Raw genomic sequence first — 14525 nt, forward strand, 5'->3', positions numbered from 1 at the left:
AGGTGGTAGTGTGGGGGTTAAAAAGAAAAAAAAAGAAAAAAAAGAAAAAAAAAGGAGGAAAAAAAAGAAAAGAAAAAGGGAAAAAAAAATAAAAAAAATAAACAGGAGTCTACTGCCCTTTGATGTGAAGGGCAGTGTTTGTCACTGGCCACCCGGGTGTCTTCCTATCTTCCTGGTGGTGGAAATTGAATAAAGATCCGTGCACTATGTCTTCCACTGTGTCTCACACCTGCACACACACACCATGGGTGCTGGGGATAAAATAAGCACTACCGCACTTACGTGGTAGTGTGGGGGTTAAAATAAAAAAAAATAATAAAAAAAAACAGGAGATTTCTCCCTCCAACTCTATTTTGATTTAGTCCCTACCCTCCCCTTCACTGTTTTGATCATACAGCACTGCCCTTTGATGTGAAGGGCAGTGCTTGTCACTGGCCACTCGGGTGTTTTCCTATCTTCCTGGTGGTGGAATTTGAATAAAGATTCATGCACCTTGTGTCTCTCACTGTGTCTCACACCTGCACACACACACAATGGGTGCTGGGAAAAAAAATAAGTGCTGCCGCAGTTCAGCGGTAGTGTGGGGGTTAACTTAAAAAAACGAAAAAAAAAGAAAACAGAAAAGAAAGAAAAAAACAGAAGATTTTCAGGGAGAGGTGGGCGCCGCAGGGAGTGGAGTGCATTATTTCCCCCTCCAACTCTATTTTGATTTAATCCCTGCCATCCCCTTCACTGTTTGATCACACAGCATTGCCCTTTGATGTGAAGGGCAGTGCTTGTCACTGGCCACTCAGGTGTTTTCCTATCTTCCTGGTGGTGGAAATTGAATAAAGATTCATGCACCTTGTGCCTCTCACTGTGTCTCACACCTGCACACACACATGGGTGCTGGGGAAAGAATAAGCACTCCTGCAGTTAGGCAGTAGTGTGGGGGTTAAAAAAAAAACAGAAAAAAAAATAAAAAAACAGAAGGGTCAGACATCCTGTTCAATCTGAGAGCTGGCGCTGAGGGAGCTGCATCAGTGTCAAGTTCTCTCCATGTGTAAACACAGAGTGACTTGGTGGCAGGAAACCAGCCTCTGTAGTGTTTGTTCAATTACTTGGAAGCTGAACATGTTGGGGAGCTGTCCTCATGCAGGAAAAAAAAACAGGAGATTTTCAGGGAAAGGTGGGCACTTCAGGGAGTGGACTGTACCATTTCCCCATCCAACTCTATTTTGATTTAATCCCTGCCCTCTCCTTCACTGTTTGATCACACAGCATTGCCCTTTGATGTGAAGGGCAGTGCTTGTCACTGGCCACTCGGGTGTTTCCTATCTTCCTGGTGGTGGAAACTGAATTAAGGTTCGTGCACCTTGTGTCTTTCACTGTGTCTCACACCTGCACACACACAACATGGGTGCTGGGGAAAAAATAAGCACTACCGCAGTTAGGCGGTAGTGTGGGGATTAAAATAAAAAGAAAAAAATAAATAAATAAACAGGTTATTAAGGGCACTGCTTGTCACTGGCCACTCGGGTGTTTCTTTTCTTCCTGGTGGTGGAAATTTGAATAAAGATTCATGCACCTTGTGTCTTTCACTGTGTAACAAAAAAAAATAAACAGGGGTATTACCACAGTGTGGGGGTAAAACAAAAACAGGAGATTTTCAGGGAAAGGTGGGCACCTCAGGGAGTGGACTGTACTATTTCCCCGTCCAACTCTATTTTGATTTAATCCCTGCCCTCCCCTTCACTGTTTGATCACGCAGCATTGCCCTTTGATGTGAAGGGCAGTGCTTGTCACTGGCCACTCGGGTGTTTTCCTATCTTCCTGGTGGTGGAATTTGAATAAAGATTCATGCACCTTGTGTCTCTCACTGTGTCTCACACCTGCACACACACACAATGGGTGCTGGGAAAAAAAATAAGTGCTGCCGCAGTTCAGCGGTAGTGTGGGGGTTAATTTAAAAAAACGAAAAAAAAAGAAAACAGAAAAGAAAGAAAAAAACAGAAGATTTTCAGGGAGAGGTGGGCGCCGCAGGGAGTGGAGTGCATTATTTCCCCCTCCAACTCTATTTTGATTTAATCCCTGCCATCCCCTTCACTGTTTGATCACACAGCATTGCCCTTTGATGTGAAGGGCACAGCTTGTCACTGGCCACTTGGGTGTTTCTTTTCTTCCTGGTGCTGCAAAGTGAATAAAGATTTGTACACCTTGTATCTTTCACTGTGTCTCAAACCTGCACACATAACATGGGTGCTGGGGAAAAATAAGCACTACCGCAGTTAGGAGGTAGTGTGGGGGTAAGGGGCAAAAAAAGGGGAAAAAAGAAAAGAAATAGGAGGGTCAGGGGTTCTGTTCACTCTGACAGCTGACTCTGAGGGAGAGAACTCTGCTCTTCTCCCTGTGTTAAAAGAGGAGACTGATTCTGTGTCCTCGCGTTAAGGAGTTTATTCTGAAGTTCTTTGTTTTTTCTTTATTGTTTATTGAGATTGTTTGCTTGTTTGTTTTCTGGCTTTTCGTTTCTTTTTTGCTTATTTGAAGCTGTGTTCAGCTGCACAGGCAGCTTATACTATCACTGGTGCTGCTACAGCTTGGGCCTGCTCCCACTACTGGAGCCTGGACCTTGCCTGCACTGCTGCTACTGTCTGGGCCTACCACACCTACCTTGAAGAAGTTCTCCTTCTCTCTCTACAAGAACCTCACCGAGTCTCTCTCTCACTGTAACCCCCAGGCTATCTCCTCTGCCCTGAAACTACTCTTGGCTACCTTCTCCCCAGCCCCACCCCCCTCCCATTTATCTCTCCACCCCGGAGGCTGCTTGCCTTCATTCCTAATGAAGAGCTTTTGCCCGAAATGTCGATTTTCCAGCTCCTCGGATGCTGCCGGACCTGCTGTGCTTTTCCAGCACCCTCTAATCTGGACTCTGATCTCCAGCATCTGCCGTCCTCACTTTTGCCTACCTACACCTGGAGCCTGGTCTGACCACTGCTGCTATAGCCCTATCCATACCCAGGCCTGCTTCTACTGCCGTTGCCTGGGGCCCTTTTTAAAAAAGGAAAAAAAAACAGGAGTTTAGCTGTTCAGGGAGAGTTCAGCCTGCAGGGAGTGGACTGTACTATTTCCCGTCTAACTCTATTTTGATTTAATCCCTGCCCTCCCCTTCACTGTCTGATCACACAGCATTGCCCTTTGATGAGAAGGGCACTTCTTGTCACTGGCCACTCAGGTGTTTCCTTTCTTCCTGGTGGTGGGAATTGAATAAAGATTTGTACACCTGTTGTCTTTCACTGTGTCTCACACCAACACACACACGGGTGCTGGGGAAAAATATAAGCACTACTGCAGTTAGGCGGTAGTATGGAGGAAATAAAAAAAAAGTAAAAACAAAACAGGAGTGTGCCCAGGCGTACCCATTTGCCACTGGGTAGCGGGGATCCCCAGTGGAGAGCTCTCTACGTGAGAGTCCTCCCCCTCTCTCTCAGGGATTTGGGGTGGGGGGTGCTGCACATAGCAGACCCATGCGACCGCAGATTGCAATGGTTCACGGACTCCCAGCCCAAATGCTTGTTCTGTGGTGCTGTGAAGTCCGTGGACCATTTTTATATTGGGTGTGGGCACTTGCGCTCCCTTTTTGATTTTCTCTAATACCTTCTTCTCTGTTTTTGGTTGCACTTCTGTCCCACGCTCCTGATCTTTGGGCATCCAGTGCGGAGCGGGGTGGGTAGGTCAGAGGACCTTCTCATGGATCTGTTCCTGGGCCTGGCCAAACTAGCCATAAACAGGTCCAGGCAGCGGGCTGTGGAGGGGGTCATTAGGGCCGATTGCCTGTCCCTCTTCCGTGGTTATATCAGAGCCCGGGTGTGCCTGGGGAAGGAGCACGCCATGTCCACCAACACTTTTCAGGGAAAGGTGAGCACTGCAGGGAGTGGAGTTCATTATTTCTCCCTCCAACTCTATTTTGATTTAATCCCTGCCCTCCCCTTCGCTGTTTGATCACGCAGCATTGCCCTCTGAGAAAGGCACTGCTTGCCACTGGTCACTCGCGTGTTTCCTTACTCCCCGGTGGTGGAATAAAGTAAAGATTTACACACTTGATTTTTGAAAAAAGTAAAAACAAAAGAAAAGAAACAGATGTGTCTGAGGTTCTGTTCACTCAGAGCTGGCTCTGAGGAAGCCAGACCAGTGTCAAATGCTATGCATGTGTAAATAAAGGGTGACTTGGTGATGGGATACCAGCTTCTGTGGAGTTATTTCAAAGCAGTCATCTTCTAGCAAGACCTGGAAAACATTCAGCTTTGGGCTGATTAAGTGACTGTTAGCATTTATTGCAAGGAAATGACCATCTCCAACAAGACCATTTTCTATTGACATTCAATGGTTTTATCATTGCTGAATCTCCAGCCATCAATTTGGTGCTTGCAATTGACCATAATCTTTATTGACTAACCACATAAATACTGTGGCTATTGAGCAGATGAGAGGCTGGGAATTTTGTGGTAACTCACCTCAATGCCTGCTCACCACCGACAATCAGGAGGGTGATGAAATATTCTCCAGTTGCCTGAATGAAAATAGGTTCAAAAACACTAAAAGAGACGAGAAGGTTTGAGTTATAAGGAGCTGGATAGAGTGGGACTTTTTTTTCCTGGAGCATAAGAGGCTTAGGGGTGGCCTTAAAGAGGTTTATAAAATCATTTGGGGCATAGATAAGGTGAATAGCCAAGGAGTTTTCCCTCAGGGAAAAGGAGTCCAAAATTAGAGGGCATAGATTTAAGGTGAGAAGTAGCAGATTTAAAAGTAACCTGAGCAGCAACTTCCTTCACACAGAGGGTGGTGTGAATGTGGAACAAGCTGCCAAAGGAAGTCATGGAGGCAGGTACAATTACATTTAAAATACATTTGGACAGGTACATGAATAAAAAATGTTGAGGTATATGGGCCAAATACAGGCAAATGGGACAAGTTTCATTCAGAAAACCGGTCGGCACGGACAAGTTGGACTAACGGTCCTGTTTCTGTGCTGTATGATTCCATGACAGTATGCCAACTCAATCCAGGACAGAACAGCTCACTCGATTAGCACCTCAAACAGCACCTTAAGCATTTACATCATCAATGGCATAGTGACATCTATGAGATGCATTGCAGCAACATGCCAAGGCTCCTTAGAAAACGCCTTCCAAGTAACTTCTGCTATGTAGAAAAAACAGCAGACACATAGGAACACCACCACTTCAAGTTCCCCTCCAGGTCAGGCCCCATCCTTTCTCAGAAATAAATTGCCATTCCCTCACTGTCACTGGGTTAAAATCCTGGAAAACATTGAGGGTAGCCACACCGGAGTATTACAACAATTCAAGAAGGTGACTCACCACTGCTTTAGCAAAGGAGGAACGGGCAATAAATGCTGGAATGATTTAGGCTTGTGTGTTTGTCAGGGCACTGTGAATACATGCCATTCAACTTCTTCATCTCACAAAGGCCCGCTTCTATACAAGTATTCAAACAGAATCGGCTCATACATTTATTTAGAAAGAGGGAGGAAAGGGTTACCATCACACTGCAAATTGTCGAACACCCATGATCAGTAATCTGATCACACACACACGAAGTTACTAAATCAGATCAAAGCTTCGAAATATTAAGGCAATTCATGGGCAACTAAAGCATATTGTATGTGAAGAAATTGCCCTGCACGTTTCAGGTCAGCCTAGATTCTGTCAATTAACTTCTTGAACTAGGCCAGGCAAAACTTTCAATTCTTAAACTTTTCTCTCTCTCTGTGTGACTTACCATTGCTGCTGTGAATTAGAGTATCCAACTTGAGCAAAGTCGCACTGTGGTTAGCAGCAGCGAGAATGATTTGAATCCCCCCTCCCGCCCTCCCACGGTGTTGAAGTGAAAGCCCGATCCGCAGTTGATCTCTTTGCTTCAGATGGGGGAGCTGCTCTCAGCGTCTGGAGGAAGCTCTCTGCACTTCAGCTTCGGGGAGCTCGCAACGTCACCGCATGCCTGCACTCGGCTTGTCCGTGAAAAAAAAGCGAGGGCAGTCCGCAAGCGCCAGCGGAACTGAGGTAACCAAACTGGAACAAAGCATTGAGGAACTAGGTGGCTCCGTCTGTTTGATTTGATGTGGGTTAGACAAGTCTTCAAGCCCAACTCTTGATTTTTTTTTTCAAACCTGTGTATTAGGGATGCATGGCCGTCACGTAGCTGAGTAATAATTACAGCAGGACTGAAGCGGAGGCACACGTCTGTTTCCTTCTCAGTGACAGACAGCTCCATGGTTTCGACCTGTCTCTTAAGAAAGATTCAGGGGAGGAACTTGTGACTGCTTGTGAGGAAGAATGATCTGGAGCAGTCTTAAATAGCCATTAAAACATTAGTTATAGGTGCCTGGTAAATATCTGTGTTACATTCAGGAAAATAAACCAGCAATGAACTGTAGCTTTTAACATTAATTCATTTAAAATTGAACGTGAAGTTCACAGTGTATATTGTTAAATAACAAAAAGGCCCGTGTCTGGATGATAAATTTGAAGGATAAACAGAGAAGAACATTGAACAGTAAAGCGCAGGACAGGCCCTTCGGCCCACTATGTCTATGCCGACCATGATATTATTCTGAACTGCCTGCCTGTAGTCTGCATGTCTGGACTCCCTGCTAGTTTATGTGTCTGTTGAATTGCCTCTTAAATGTTGCTAAGGTATCTGCTTCTACCAATTCCTCTAGCTGTGGTGCCCATTTTTGAAATGTTATGCTGCCTTTTTGTAATGAATTGTGCTCTCAATTTGTAACATGAAAGATCATTGATTTGACAAGTCAAACCCTGAAGGATTTGACTGTTCCTTTGGGGACTGCAGGCCGAGAAAACAGAGGTGATCCAGTGAAATGATGTGGGAAGGAGCCAAGTTAAGTCCCCATTGTCTTCATGCCACTGTAAAATGCCAGACTGCCTTCTGTTTAACACCCCCCGCCCACCCCCCAATTGGCATTGAAGTGGCCAATTAATGCCCTCTTTCTACCTCTGGCATTTAACCAGTGGGAAGGGGCTTGAGCTTTGATATAAAGAAAACTCTTCATTTGTTAATAGAGATGTACAGCACAGAAACAGACCCCTCAGTCCAACTCGTCCATGCCAACAGATATCCAAAATTAATCTAGTCCCATTTGCCAGCATTTGGCCCATATCCCTCTAAATCCTTCCTATTCATATAAACATCCAGATGCCTTTTTCATTTGAAATTGTACCCACCTTCACTACTTCCTCTGGCAGCTCATTGCATACACGCACCACCCTCTGCATGGAAAAGTTGCCCCCTAGGTCCCTTTTAAATCTTTCCCTTCACCCTAAACCTATGCCCTCTAGTTCTGGACTCCCCACACTAGTGAAAAGACTTTTTCTATTTACCCTATCCCTGCCCCTCATGATTTCATAAACCTCTGTAAGGTCACGCCTCAGTCTCCAACGCGCTAGGGAAAATACGCACAGCCTATTCAGCCTCTCCCTACATCTCAAACTCTCGAACACCCATGTAAACCTTTCCTGAACCCTTTTAAGTTTCACAACATCCTTCCTATAATAGGGAGACCAGAATTGCATGCAGTACAGTTGGTTCTGCTATAACGCATGTTTCTTCAGTGCAAATTGGTTTTAATGCGATTGAAGAATTTAGACTGTTATTTGTAGAACTCATACTTTCCTTATCTGTATTGGCTATATTGTGATGTTGGCCCCATTAGTTTAAATGGCGCAACTATTGTGTGATTTTCTTATAATGTGAGATCGCACGAGAACAGAACTATTGAGTTACATCAGACCAGACAATTCTAAAAGCGGCTTAACTAATGACATATACAGCATGATCTCCCAACTGCAATACTCAATGTATTGACCAATAAAGGCAAGCATACCAAAAGCCTTCTTTACTATCCTGTCTACCTGCAATTTCACTTTCAAGGAACTATGAACCTGCACTCTTTGTTCAGCAACACTCCCCAGGATCTTCCCATTAAGTGTATAAGTCCTGCTCTGATTTGCCTTTCCAAAATGCAGCACCTCACATTTATCTAAATTAAACTCCATCTGCCACTTCTCAGCTCATTGGCCTATCTGATGAAGATCCCGTTATACTCTAAGGTAACCTTCCTTGCTCTCTTCTATACCAGCAATTTTGGTGTCATCTGCAAACTTATTAACGATACTCCTATGTTCACATCCAAATCATTTATATAAATGACGAAAAGCAGTGGACCCAGGTCCTTTAGACCTTGTTCAGCAGCGGTACTATCACCCACACTTTGGAGACAGAAATATTGAAGTTCCCCACCCAGGGCAAAACCTCTGCCCTCAACACTCCTGGTGCTTCCTTCAAGTGCAGTTTGTTATATAGTGCTTTGAACACAACATTCAAAGCACTATTTGTATCATCGATAGTCACAGGTGAGGTGCCGGAAGATTGGAGGTTGGCAAACGTGGTGCCACTGTTTAAGAGGGGTGGTAAGGACAAGCCAGGGAACTATAGACCAGTGAGCCCGACCTCAGTGGTGGGCAACATGTTAGAGGGAATCCTGAGGGACAGGATGTACATGTATTTGGAAAGCAAAGGACTGATTAGGGATAGTCAACATGGCTTTGTGCGTGGCAAATCATGTCACATAAACTTGATTGAGTTTTTTGAAGAAGGCAGAGGGCAGAGTGGTAGGTGTGATCTACATGGACTTCAGTAAGGCGTTCAACAAGGTTCCCCATGGGAGACTGATTAGCAAGGTTAGATCTCATGGAATACAGGGAGAACTAGCCATTTGGATACAGAACTGGCTCAAAGGTAGAAGACAGAGGATGGTGGTGGAGGGTTGTTTTTCAGACTGGAGGCCTGTGACCAGTGGAGTGCCACAAGGATCGGTGCTGGGTCCTCTACATTTTGACATTTACATAAATGATTTGGATGCGAGCATAAGAGGTAGAGTTAGTACGTTTGCAGATGACACCAAAATTGGAGGTGTAGTTGACAGCAAAGAGGGTTACCTCAGATTACAACAGGATCTTGACCAGATGGGCCAGTGGGCTGAGAAGTGACAGATGGAGTTTAATTTAGATAAATGTGAGGTGCTGCATTTTGGGAAAGCAAATCTTAGCAGGACTTATACACTTAATGGTAAGGTCCTGGGGAGTGTTGCTGAACAAAGAGACCTTGGAGTGCAGGTTCATATCTCCTTGAAAATGGAATCGCAGGTAGATAGGATAGTGAAGAAGGTGTTTGGTATGCTTCCCTTTATTGGTCAGAGTATTGAGTACAGGAGTTGGGAGGTCATGTTACGGCTGTACAGGACATTGGTTAGGCCACTGTTGGAATATTGCATGCAATTCTGGTCTCCTTCCTATTGGAAAGATATTGTTAAACTTGAAAGGGTCCAGAAAAGATTTACAAGGATGTTGCCAGGGTTAGAGGATTTGAGTTACAGGGAAAGGCTGAACAGACTCGGGCTGTTTTCCCTGGAGCGTCGGAGGTTGAGGGGTGACCTTATAGAAGTTTACAAAATTATGAGGGGCATGGATAGGGTAAATAGGCAAAGTCTTTTCCTTGGGGTGAGGGAGTCCAGAATTAGAGGGCATAGGTTTAGGGTGAGAGGGGAAAGATATAAAAGAGACCTAAGGGACAACTTTTTCACACAGAGGGTGGTAAGTGTATGGAATGAGCTGCCAGAGGAAGTGGTGGAGACTGGTACAATTGCAACATTTAAAAGGCATTTGGATGAATATATGAATAGGAAGGGTTTGGAGGGATATGGGCCAGGTGCTGGCAGGTGGGACTAGATTGAGTTGGGATATCTGGTCGGCATGGACGGATTGGACCAAAGGGTCTGTTTCCTTGCTGTGCATCAAGTAGCATTAAAAGGCTGTTTTGAAAGCTCTTGTAAAAAGGCTGTTTTGAAAGCTCTTGTAGTGCAGTGGTAATGTCCTTACTTCTGGGCCAGATGATCTAGATTGAAGCCTTACGTATTGTAGAGGTTTATAATGACATCTCTCTGAACAGATTGATTTGGAAATACTTTAATAAGGCTGTTTCAAGTGCTCTTGAGGCTCAGTGGTAATGAACCTGGGTTCAAGTCTCACTTGTCCAAGATAGGTGTCATAACATGTCTGAACAGCTTATTAAAAATATCAATTCTCTTCTTTTACAACTTTTTTCTTGTTTTGTCTTCAAATGACTGCAAAATGTGAATATTTTGATGAGGGTGGCATGGCGGTTCAGTGGTTAACACTGTTCCTTACAGTATCAGGGACCTGGGTTTGATTCTGTCCTTGGGCGACTGTGTGGAGTTTGTGTCTGTGTGGGTTTCCTCCCACATTCCAAAAGATGTGCAGGTTGGGTGAATTGCCCATGCTAAATTGCCCATAGTGTGAGGCACATTAGTCAGGGGTCAATGTAGAGAAATGGGTCTTGGTGGACTTGTTGGGCTGAAGGGCCTGTTTCCACACTGTAGGGAATCTAATTTAATTTGACAAAGTGAGTATTTTTTCAGCTGTACTCAAATATTGTAGCAATTTGGGGTAGTGGCAACAACAACGCAATCATTTTTGATGTGATTTTACATTGAATAAATCAACAGCTAATTTTCTATTGTGCCTTTTAGATATAAAACAATATAGGCACTTATAGGTACAGCAAGAAAAATAGGTAGAACAAAAATGGGAGGCACTGGAATTTTTTGCAACATGGTTCAAATAAAGAGAGGTATGAAGAAGGAATAAAACTGGCTTCCTTGATCAGATTTATCAGAAATCTTGTTAAATAACTTCGGGGACATTTACCAAATTGGACATCAGTTTGATAAAATAGTCCAATCTCACTCTCTTTAGATGCTACTGCACTGTCTGGGATGCTGAAGCTAATGTTACTGTTTTGTTACTGCAGAGATGTCCAGGATGTTACACTTTCTAATGTTGGATGTAGGATGTTCTACATTTCATGAGAGACATCCTACAATATATTTTAAATATGGGTATTGGATTCTTCCTACTTCTCTATCATCCCACACATAGGGGTGGCATGGTGGCTCAGTGAGTTGCACTGCTGTCTCACAGCACCAGGGACCCAGGTTCGATTCCAGCTTTGGGTGACTGTCTGTGTGGAGTTTGCACATACTCCTCGTGTCTGCGTGGGTTTCCTCCAGGTGCTCTGGTTTCCTCCAACAGTCCAAAGATGTGTAGGGTAGGTGAATTGGCCATGCTAAATTGCCCATTAGTCAGAGGAGAAAGTGAGGTCTGCAGACGCTGGAGATCAAAGCTGAAACTTTATTGCTGGAACAGCACAGCAGGTCAGGCAGCATCTAGGGAACAGAAGATTCGACGTTTCGGGCACATGCCCTTCTTCAGGAATGAGCAGAGAGTGTTCAGCAGGAGAAGATAAAAGGTAGGGAGGAGGGACTTGGAGGAGGGGCGTTGGAAATGTGATAGGTGGAAAGAGGTCAAGGTGAGGGTGATAGGTCGGAGTAGGGTGGAGGCGGAGAGGTCAAGAAGAAGACTGCAGGTCAGGAAGGCGGTGCCGGGCTGGAGGGATTCGGCTGAGACAAGATGGGGGGAGGGGGGATGAAGAAACTGGTGAAGTCCAAGTTCATCCCCTGTGGTTGGAGGGTTCCCAGTCGGAAGATAAGACGCTCCTCCTCCGACCGTCGCGTTGTTGTGGTTTGGCGGTGGATGAGTCCAATGACCTGCATATCCTCGGTGGAGTGGGAGGGGGAGTTGAAATGCTGTGCTACAGGGTGATTGGGTTGGTTCGTCCGGGCCGTAGAGACCACTCCCTCCGCGACTCCCTTGTCAGATCCAGATCCATACCCCCCACCAACCCAACCTCCACTCCCGGCACCTTCCCTTGCAACCGCAGGAGGTGCAACACTTGCGCCCACACCTCCCCCCTCACTTCTCTCCAAGGCCCCAAAGGAAACTTCCATATCCGCCACAGATTCACCTGCACCTCCACCCACATTATCTACTGCATCCGCTGCAGCCGGTGTGGCCTCCTCTATATTGGGGAGACAGGCCGCCTACTTGCGGAGCGATTCAGAGAGCACCTCTGGGCCACCCGGACGAACCAACCCAATCACCCTGTAGCACAGCATTTCAACTCCCCCTCCCACTCCACCGAGGATATGCAGGTCATTGGACTCATCCACCGCCAAACCACAACAACGCGACGGTCGGAGGAGGAGCGTCTTATCTTCCGACTGGGAACCCTCCAACCACAGGGGATGAACTTGGACTTCACCAGTTTCTTCATCCCCCCTCCCCCCATCTTGTCTCAGCCGAATCCCTCCAGCCCGGCACCGCCTTCCTGACCTGCAGTCTTCTTCTTGACCTCTCCGCCTCCACCCTACTCCGACCTATCACCCTCACCTTGACCTCTTTCCACCTATCACATTTCCAACGCCCCTCCTCCAAGTCCCTCCTCCCTACCTTTTATCTTCTCCTGCTGAACACTCTCTGCTCATTCCTGAAGAAGGGCATGTGCCCGAAACGTCGAATCTTCTGTTCCCTAGATGCTGCCTGACCTGCTGTGCTGTTCCAGCAATAAAGTTTCAGCATTAGTCAGAGGGAAATGGATCTGGGTGGGTTACTCTTCAGAAGTTCGGTGTGGGTTGAAAGGCCTGTTTTCACACTGTAGGGAATCTAATTTAAAATATACAGAAACAGATTTTCATATAATACCTTGTGATCTAATTATCATTCTTTTGGACAATGTGCTTCTGCCAGATGGATCACTAGCTTTTTAGTTATAGGTGGCAATTTCCCCAACCATTCCGGAGGAATGCACTCTCCTAATCTTTCACCCCCATTTCAACATGTTCAGTCAAACTCAATGATTCACTAATCACTTTCTCCCTCGTGGGTATATAAGAACTGTTGCTGAGACAGTGCAGAATGGATGGGGGAATGCATTAATAATTGTAGAACATGATGAGCTTGATTACCTCACTAAACATCTGGTCTCTTCCTTAATATTATCCCCGAGAATTTTAAGAGAGCTGCAAATATTTACATAATTCCAGCTAAGTATGCACTGCTGATATATTTTGGCAGTCCATACAATGCTGAAAGGATCTCTGTTTCCTTGCTTTACTCTTAATAACCAGATCCATGCAACTGCCTTCTATTTGTCTCTCGTTTAGAGGTTCTCCTGTTTCTTTTGCAATGATTTTGAAAGCTCGCTTCTCATGCAGCTTTAATATTTTCAAATTCCTTCTCCAAAATAAGTTGCTTGAGACAGGTTATTGCTTTGCAATATGAAAGGGCAGAATTTAATTGCTAAGAACACAATACCGTTGCTCTCTGACTTAGAGATCTGTTAATATGTGCGTTCCTTCAAGCCTAAAGTTTATATGGATGAGAATAGCTACCTTGCCGGCCCAACTAGAAGAATCTTGATGAATAAACAATAGGAAATTTATTGCATGACAGCAACTATGTAAAGATGACATGAATATGATCTGTATTGCTACAGAGGTTGTTAGAAGCATTGTAGCCTCAGATTTGTCTCCTCCCAGCTCTTCTTTACACTGACTACATTCCTATGAAATTGTCATAGTGCATGGTGCTTACTGCACAAAATCGAATGCTAAATATTGCAGATCCTTTAGGTGCATATACAGCATAACCTCCCAAGTCTTTTTCCTTTGTACTATTATTGTTGAACATTTGAAGTGTTGTTGTTACCTGTTTGTTTATGTCACAGCATGGAGGTAAACCCCGCTGTTAATTAAACAAAACACTCAGAAAAGCTCGCCTCGCCTCATAATCTGTTAAAATATGAGTGACAGAGAGCACCCAAATTCCACTATTTAAAGAAAATAACATCAATTTATTTTTAACCCTAAAAGTGAGTATTAAATAACAATTATTCACAACTCTAAGCCCACCCCCCTTTCTTTTAACTGCTTATTATCTGCCATCAACTCTAAAACAATATGATGTTCCAATAAGACACTTATTAAAATTACATCAGCTTAATTTCAAAACCACACTGTCACTGTCTTCTTCTGTGTCTTTCTTCTTTTGGTTGAGGGTCTCCTGGGTTTTCGTCTTTCTTTTTAGTGCAAGTATGTTTCATATTAAAAAGTACCTTTCATGGACAGTGTTTTCTAATTTCTTTGAGAGTAAGATTTTAGATGGGCAATTAGCTCTCCATGAGTTTCTCTCTCTACAGCAGTTACTGTCTGACCAATTTTCAAAATGCCCGCATTTTATACCCCTCAATATCAGATCGTCTCATTGGTTCGATGTTGGCAAAACAATAAATTCAAACTCAATTGGGTTTTAGTTTTCTGGGGCATAATTTAAACTGATTAAATTTGAATTGTTGTCAAAACAGCAACCAAAACTCAGCTATCCATTTCATCACCAAATGTTACATATTTTCAATTTTCCAGTACACTCTGGGACTGCCATCTTGTAATCTCTCAGTTCAGAACAGCATTCACTCTCTCTTAAAGATACAGCACATACCTTCATAACACGTACACTGCATTTTGATCTTGGACA

At 44.5% G+C, this 14525-nt stretch overlaps 1 protein-coding gene and 1 long non-coding RNA gene across 6 annotated transcripts in view; one reads left to right on the plus strand and one right to left on the minus strand.

Annotated features, from left to right (window-relative positions):
* Window positions 1–5873, minus strand: part of LOC122557827 (uncharacterized) — a 77077-nt gene extending 71204 nt beyond the window's left edge. For 2 of the 5 annotated variants that reach the window (XM_087996576.1, XM_087996573.1), the window contains exon 1: window positions 5779–5845. The gene's annotated coding sequence lies outside the window, so the exon portion shown is untranslated. Of the gene's footprint in view, window positions 1–5778 lie in introns of all 5 variants that reach the window. The other 3 variants (XM_043705918.2, XM_087996577.1, XM_087996572.1) reach the window with 3 other exon arrangements.
* Window positions 5874–5924: 51 nt separating this feature from the next.
* Window positions 5925–14525, plus strand: part of LOC122557828 (uncharacterized) — a 51137-nt gene continuing 42536 nt past the window's right edge. The window contains exon 1 of the long non-coding RNA XR_006313948.2: window positions 5925–6059. This is a non-coding gene — a long non-coding RNA (uncharacterized LOC122557828). The remainder of the gene's footprint in view (window positions 6060–14525) is intronic.

Source organism: Chiloscyllium plagiosum, unplaced genomic scaffold, assembly GCF_037043375.1.
Source record: "Chiloscyllium plagiosum isolate Xiang-an unplaced genomic scaffold, Cpla_swu_hap1 HiC_scaffold_18, whole genome shotgun sequence".
In the NCBI taxonomy this organism is placed as follows: domain Eukaryota; kingdom Metazoa; phylum Chordata; class Chondrichthyes; order Orectolobiformes; family Hemiscylliidae; genus Chiloscyllium; species Chiloscyllium plagiosum.